The following is a 7,438-nucleotide window of genomic DNA, read 5'->3' as shown; positions in this document are numbered from 1 at the left end:
TATTACTATTACAAACTCGAATGAGCATAAAATAAATTACAACAAGAATAAATATTCTAGGTCTTTAGACTTTAAGTCTTCTGATGCCATCAAGTGATCTTACAAATATGAACCTGCTCACAAACTTGATAAACATTAAATACCTGAGTATTTGTCATTATCAAAACTGAGTATGACCAATAAGGCCAACACCCGAGGATTACAATTATTGTTCATTTAACGGGTGGAGCAGCACCGTTTACAATTAGGTCAAATTATATCAGGGCTAACCTCAACCTTTACACTCTCCTTACAGGGCGAAGAAGGCCTTACTGATCCTTATGGGCTAGATCAATACCCCCTCAGGCCAGACCTAGAATACAATTAATGAATATGAAATTTTGTATACAATTTAAGTGCTTATACACAAGCATATATGCACCACAGTACAGTACAAATAAATATGCACTCATGGATGATATTGATTTAATGCTCATGTGAGATCAAATATGTAAACTCTCCAAAATGTGTGAGTGAATGTATATGTGAGAGTTCAACCTTCTAACCTTTTTGAAATAATTTTTGACCCTATACAAATATTTTCTAAGTATGTTAAAAGGTATTTAGGTCCAATAAATTAACCTAAGAGTTTCATGTATCCATATTGAAATTATTTGAAGTACTTACATGAAATTTCCTATAAACTCTTTCAAATTTTCAATTCTTGAATTTCTTTAGGTCTTTATGCTTGCTTCATCTTTCTTTGAGCTTTCATCAAATTCTCTTTAATCTTCATGCTTTCATGATCTTCAAGATTTATCATTAAATCCATTTTTGAATCCAGACTTCAAGCTTGATATAATCATCCTCATTTGAAGTACAAGCTTTCATGAATTCTTTAACTTTACATTCATCATTGAGTCCTGAAAATACATCACTTAGACAAAGCATGTTAAGGTCTACTTGTTTGCTAGCATCAAAACAAGATGTTAAGCCTTGTAAGGCCAACAATCTCCCCCTTTTTGATGATGACAAACAAGAAGAAAAAATTGGAGTGAGCCTTAAAAAGATTCCCCCTTTCAATAAGCATCATCTTAACAATATTTGCAAGATCAATATCAATTTCAAAACCTCTTTTACAATCATGCTCATCACTATCAAATACTTCTCCTTTTGATATATATTATGTTCATGCTCAGTTTTTGCAATTTGTAATACTATGCTCCATTTTTGCTTTTAAACTTCTCCCCCCTTTGACATCCATCAAAAAGGAAAAAAAAAAAATAATTAAGTTCATGTAAAATCACATGTTGAGCATATCATCAAACATGCGTATCAAACATATGAACATACTCAATTTATTATTTTGCAATATAGCATGTGTAGCGTGTTATAACATTCAAGTATATGAGTTGTAACTTCATTACTAACAGCTTTTTCCTTTAAACAATATTCAAGATTTCAATTGTTGATTTTATGATACCGATTTAAAATTGAATTCATGATATCTATTTAAAATTCATTATACCTGTCGCGACGTCCCGGAGTGCGTGTGCCCCGCGGTGGCAAAATAAAAATCAATTTTAATTTTCAGGAAAAATGGTATACTTGGAGTTGCCACTAACCTTTTAGTGTGGTAGTGTCACGACATCCCGGAGCGCGTGTGCCCCGGGTGGCGAAATAAAAATTAATTTTAATTTTTAAGGAAAAATAGGGAATGTTGGAGTCACCACTAACCTTTTAGTGTGATTAGAACACATGATTACTACCCAATTAGGAGTAGAATGGGTCTACGTTACCAGAGCTGGGGTCGAGAGTTCGGTTACGCGAGGGGAAGGTATGAGCACCCCCTACGCGCCCATTCGTACGAACGGTACCTAATTAATTTAGAATTATCCCTAAGTTAATTTAAAAAGTCTTTAAAATTACTCCTCTAGTAAATTTATTAATACATGTGCAAAGTGAATAAATAAATAAATAAATAAGTAAATAAATAATACAAAAATATATGTAAAATCTAAATATTTACATATTCCCTCAGAACTAAAGGTACGTGAAGCCCGAAGGCTCATACCCCAGCATTAAAATCATAGAGATAAAAATCATAAAATAAAGAAAATAAAAAATAAAAATAAAAAAGATTAAATTAATACAAATATATAATAGTAAAAATAACACAATATATGATAAAAATAATGATAAATATTAATACTCTAATAAGTAATGCTAAAATACTAAAAAAATATATTAATAATAGAATACATGACTATATATATACTGAAAAACACTATAGTAAGTAATGAAATATTAATATACTAAATATACGTAATACTAAACATTTAAAAATGAATAATAATACTAGATATATTAATATACTAAAAATAGTTGATACTACATATGTTAAGATACAAAGTTTATTGATATATTAAAGATAGTTAATGTTAAATATATTCAGACACTAGAATTAGGTAGCACTAGATATATTAATATACTAAGAATAATTAATACTCAATATATTAAGATACTAAATATATTAATATACTAAAAATAGTTAATACTAAATATAGTAAGATTCTAATAATGATTACTACTAAACATATTAATATACTAAAAATAGTTAATACTAAAAATACTAAGATACTAATAATTACTACTAACTATATTAATATACTAAAAAATAATTGATGCTAAACATGTGATTAAAATACCAATTTACTAAATATATAATATCCATTAAACCCTAAATCACTAAATATGTAATATTAAAAAAAATACAAAAATGCTAAATATGTAATATTTACCAATATGCTAATATGTGATATACATATAACTAAAATTATTAATTTACATATAATATCAATAAAACACCAAGCTTAAGATCCTAATTTACTAAATATGTAATATTACCTTACTACTAAATATGTAAAAACCCTGTCTTGACAATACATCATTTAATATTTACAATAGATACAACAAAAATTTAAAATTGAATATTAAATAATAAGTTTTAACCATAACAATTTTACAATAATAACAATCACCATTAAAAAACATGTGTATTCAGAACATAAGCATGAATATCAACTAAACCAACATTAGATATCTTACAACAATATTATATATGTAGTAAAAATCTGAACTTTAAACAAATTTCTATAATAAAAACTTTACAATAATAATATAAAAAAAATATAAAATGAATATTAACTATAAAAACAAATATTATGACATTCAAAATACTACAAGAACATTATTAATTATTTAATATACACAGCCACTGAAAATCTTATGAGTATTATTCATTTAATTTATACACAGATACAACACAAATTTAAACCTTAAATATTAAAACAAAACAGACAAAACCTACCATAATGATTTAATACAACACAGTAAGTATATACAAGAAATAAAATACCAATGAATACGTGCAAGTGTGTGTTTGCTGTGTGTGGGAGAGTGTGTGTTTGTGCAGCTTGCTGTGTGTGAGAGTGTGTGTAGAGAGCAAGGAGACTCACAGAGGGGGAGTACCGCAGAAGTTGGGTGCTGATGGTGGAGCCGAAGCTGGATTGAGGCGGAACAAGGAGGCAATTGCTGCTATAGTTGCAGGCAGCCATGGAATACTCTCGGGTTCCAGTAGTGAGGTGTTGCCGGAGGGACGGTTTGTGGAGTGTATTACTGCTAGCGAGTGGCCGGTGATGGAGTCATGGTTGTGAGCAGCGAAAGCGTCGGAGCTGGTACACTGCTGGTGCTCGTGGTGGCTGGAGTTTCGATGAGGCGGCCGGAGAACAGGGGAAATCCTGTGGTCCTGCTGGTGCATGACTGGAACAGAGGAAATCTTGCGGGAGAAAGAGGGGTGTTGAAGGAGTCTCGGCTACCGCTGTGTGCTCGGTGCTGCTCAGAGTGGTGGCCGGGATGTGGGGAATAGCAAAGAGTAGAGGGAGAGACCGAGGGAGGTCTAGGGGAGCCAAGAAAGAAAGGGCAGAGAAACAGGGGAGGTATGAGAGAATGAGAGTCTAAAGGAGAGAGGACGGGAGTTTATGGGAGATGTGGGAGAGATGGTTTCGGCTGGAGAAACTGTTCGGGAGAAAGAGGGGAAGAGAAAGACAGAGGGAGAGAATGAGAGCAGGGGGTCGAGCTATAGCAAGATGGGTTTTTTACTTTCTATGCACCTCGGCTCCATCTCCTTGGGTGTGTGCGTATGTGCTTTATAGGAAAAAAAATAGGGGGGCCAAGAAACCCTAGGGTTTCCGCCCCCTCTCTTATCCTTTTTTTTTTTTTTTCCATTTTTTTGGTCTCCTTTTATACCTTTATGGTAACAAAATATATGGGAATAATAATAATAATAATAATAATAATAATAATAATAATAATAATAATAATAATAATGTAATAATAATAATCTAATAAAGATGGAAATAGCAAAAATAATCATAGTAAGGTAATAATAAGAATAATAATAAAAATTACGAAAATAGTAATACTAAAGTAACAATAATAAAATAATAGTAATAACAATAACGATAATGAAAATACTAAAAATAATACTGACACTAATAATAAAATAATAATAATGGTGGTAATAATAAGAATAATAATGAAAATAATCATAGTAAAATAGTAATAATAATAATTATATTTACAGTTAAAGATAATAATAACAACAATAAATAATAATAATAATAATAATAATAATAATAATAATAATAAAAGAGTAATAAATAGTGATGATAAAAATAATAATAAAATAATAAAAGTAATGGTAAGATCAATAATAATAAAAAATTTTGTTATATTGGGTCTGGGAAAAAATGGGGTGTCTACAGTTAGAACACATGATTACTACCCCGTTAAGGGTAGAATGGGTCTACGTTATAAGAGTTGGGGTCGGGAGTTCGGTTACGCGAGGGGAAGGTACGAGCATCTCCTACGCGCCCATTCTTACGAACGGTACCTAACTAATTTGGAATTATCCCTAAATTAATTTAAAAAGTCTTTCACATTACTCCTCTATTAGTAGATTTAGAAATATACATGTAATAATACTAAATAAATAAATAAATGAATAAATGAATCATACAAAAATATATGTAATATATATATTTCCTCAGAATTAAAGGTACGTGAAGCCCTAAAGCTCATACCCTAGCATTAAAATCATAGGGATAAAATCAAGAACATATTTTATATACTAAAAATAAACGTAAAGATAAAATCATAATAATAAGTTAATACAAATATACAATACTAAAAATAACACAATTAATAATATTAAATATAAACGTATGATATAAACTAGAATAATAATAACAACAATAATAATAATAATGAAAATAAATACCATAATGAATGATACCATATATACTAAAATAAAATACTATCATAAATAACACAATATTAACATACTAAAAATACGTAATACTAAACATTTATGGTAATACTAAATATCTCAAAATACTAAAAATATCATAAAAAATAATAGCGACTATAGCACCATATGTGCTAAAAGAAATACTATATTAAATGATAGCATATTAATAATAAAAATTATATACATGATAATAATACTATATTAAGGGGTAAACCCTAATATTACATACAATATAAAATCATAATATGTGCATGATAATAGAAACGATATTCTAAACCATAATAAATCTAGATATACATGTATATACGTAATAACATTATACCATAATAATAAAAGCAATATGAAATAATATATCACTATATTACCTAAATATATATACATGACAAAAATATCAATAAACAACAATATTACAACATACCCTAAAGAGATATGACTTAAATAACACAAGTTCAATAATAATATTTAAACATCAAGCAAATATCTAATATGAACAAAAATCCTGCACCCAAGAAAAATAAATGAATTAGTATTTAATATGCATAAACAAAAATAATAAAAATTTAAATATGAACAAAAATCCTGCACCCAAGAAGAATAAATCAATTAGTATTTAATATGCATAAACAAAAAATAAATAAAAATTTAAATAAAAATCCTGCATCCAAAAAGAATAAATCAATTAGTATTCAATATGCATAAACAAAAACAATAAAAATTTAAATATGAACAAATATCCTACATCCAAAAAGAATAAATCAATTAGTATTTAATATGCATAAACAAAAACAATAAAAATTTAAATATGAACAAAAATCCTGCATCCAAGAAAAATAAATTAATTAATATTTACCATTATAAGAATTAAAAAAAAAAAAACGGACATTAAACACTAAAGATAATATTAGTATATTGATTATCTAACAAGTAAAATAAAATAAATACATAATAAGAAAACTTAAAGTATACACAACATGTAAAAATTTTAAAAAAAACTTAAACTTTATGTGTGTGTGTGTGTGTGTGTGTGTGTAGATACAGCAGAGGGAGGCAGGGGACTCACCGTGGGTGCTCGGAGGGGACTACTACAACTGGAGTTGATGGTAGCAGAGAACTCCAATAGTGTTGCTGGAGATGGTCTCTTCTCGGTTGGACTGTATGACCGAGAGTTTTGAGTATGCTGATCGTGGGTTGCTCTGGTGGTGGACCGTCGGCGATGGCGGTAGTGTGGAAGCTGGTGGCTGTGCTACAGCGAGGGTCGTGGCTGGTGGTTTGATAGACGTGACTGTAGGAGCGACGGCGGCACTGCTGGAGGCTGGGCATGAGGACTGGAGCAACTGGTCGTAAGGACTGGCAGGGGAGTCTCTCAGGTAGTCTAGATTGCTGCAGAGAGGATCTGGAGTGGAAGATGATAGCTTCTACTTCTACCGGAGCTGACGGGAACGTGGAGCAGAGTGAGGTTGAAGAAGAAGATGGAGGCTAGGCTTATCTGTGATGAATAACGAGAGAGAGAGAGAGAGAGAGAGATGAGGGAGGCAAAGAGCAGTTAGCGTAGAAGCAGAAGAAGAAGATGGATAAAGAGAAAAAAATTTCTGCTGTTCTGGCCTGTGGCCCCGTCCTCATGCCCAGCCTCCAGCAGTGTCGTCGTCGCTCCTACAGTCACGCCCAGCAAACCACCAACCACGACCCCCGCTGCAACATAGCCACCAGCTGCCACGCTACCGCCGTCGCTGGCGGTCCACCACCAGAGCAACCCACAATCAGCATACCCAGAACTCTCCGGTCATACAGTCCAACCGAGAAGAGACCATCTCCAGCAGCACTGTTGGAGTTCTCTACTACCATCAACTCCAGTTGCAACAGTCCCCTCCAAGCACCCATGGTGAGTCCCCTGCCTCCCTCTACTGTATCTACACACACGCACACATAAAGTTTAAGTTTTTTTTTAATTTTTACATGCTGTGTATACTTTAAGTTTTCTTATTATGTATTTATTTTATTTTACTTACTTGTTAGATTATCAATATAGAAATATTATCTTTAGTGTTTAATGTCCGTTTTTTTTAATTCTTATAATGGTAAATATTAATT

The sequence above is a fragment of the Malania oleifera genome, chromosome 3 (genome assembly GCF_029873635.1).
Source record: "Malania oleifera isolate guangnan ecotype guangnan chromosome 3, ASM2987363v1, whole genome shotgun sequence".
Taxonomy (NCBI): Eukaryota; Viridiplantae; Streptophyta; class Magnoliopsida; order Santalales; family Ximeniaceae; genus Malania; species Malania oleifera.
The sequence above is the reverse complement of the archived record's forward strand: the minus strand, read 5'-3'. Positions refer to the sequence as shown.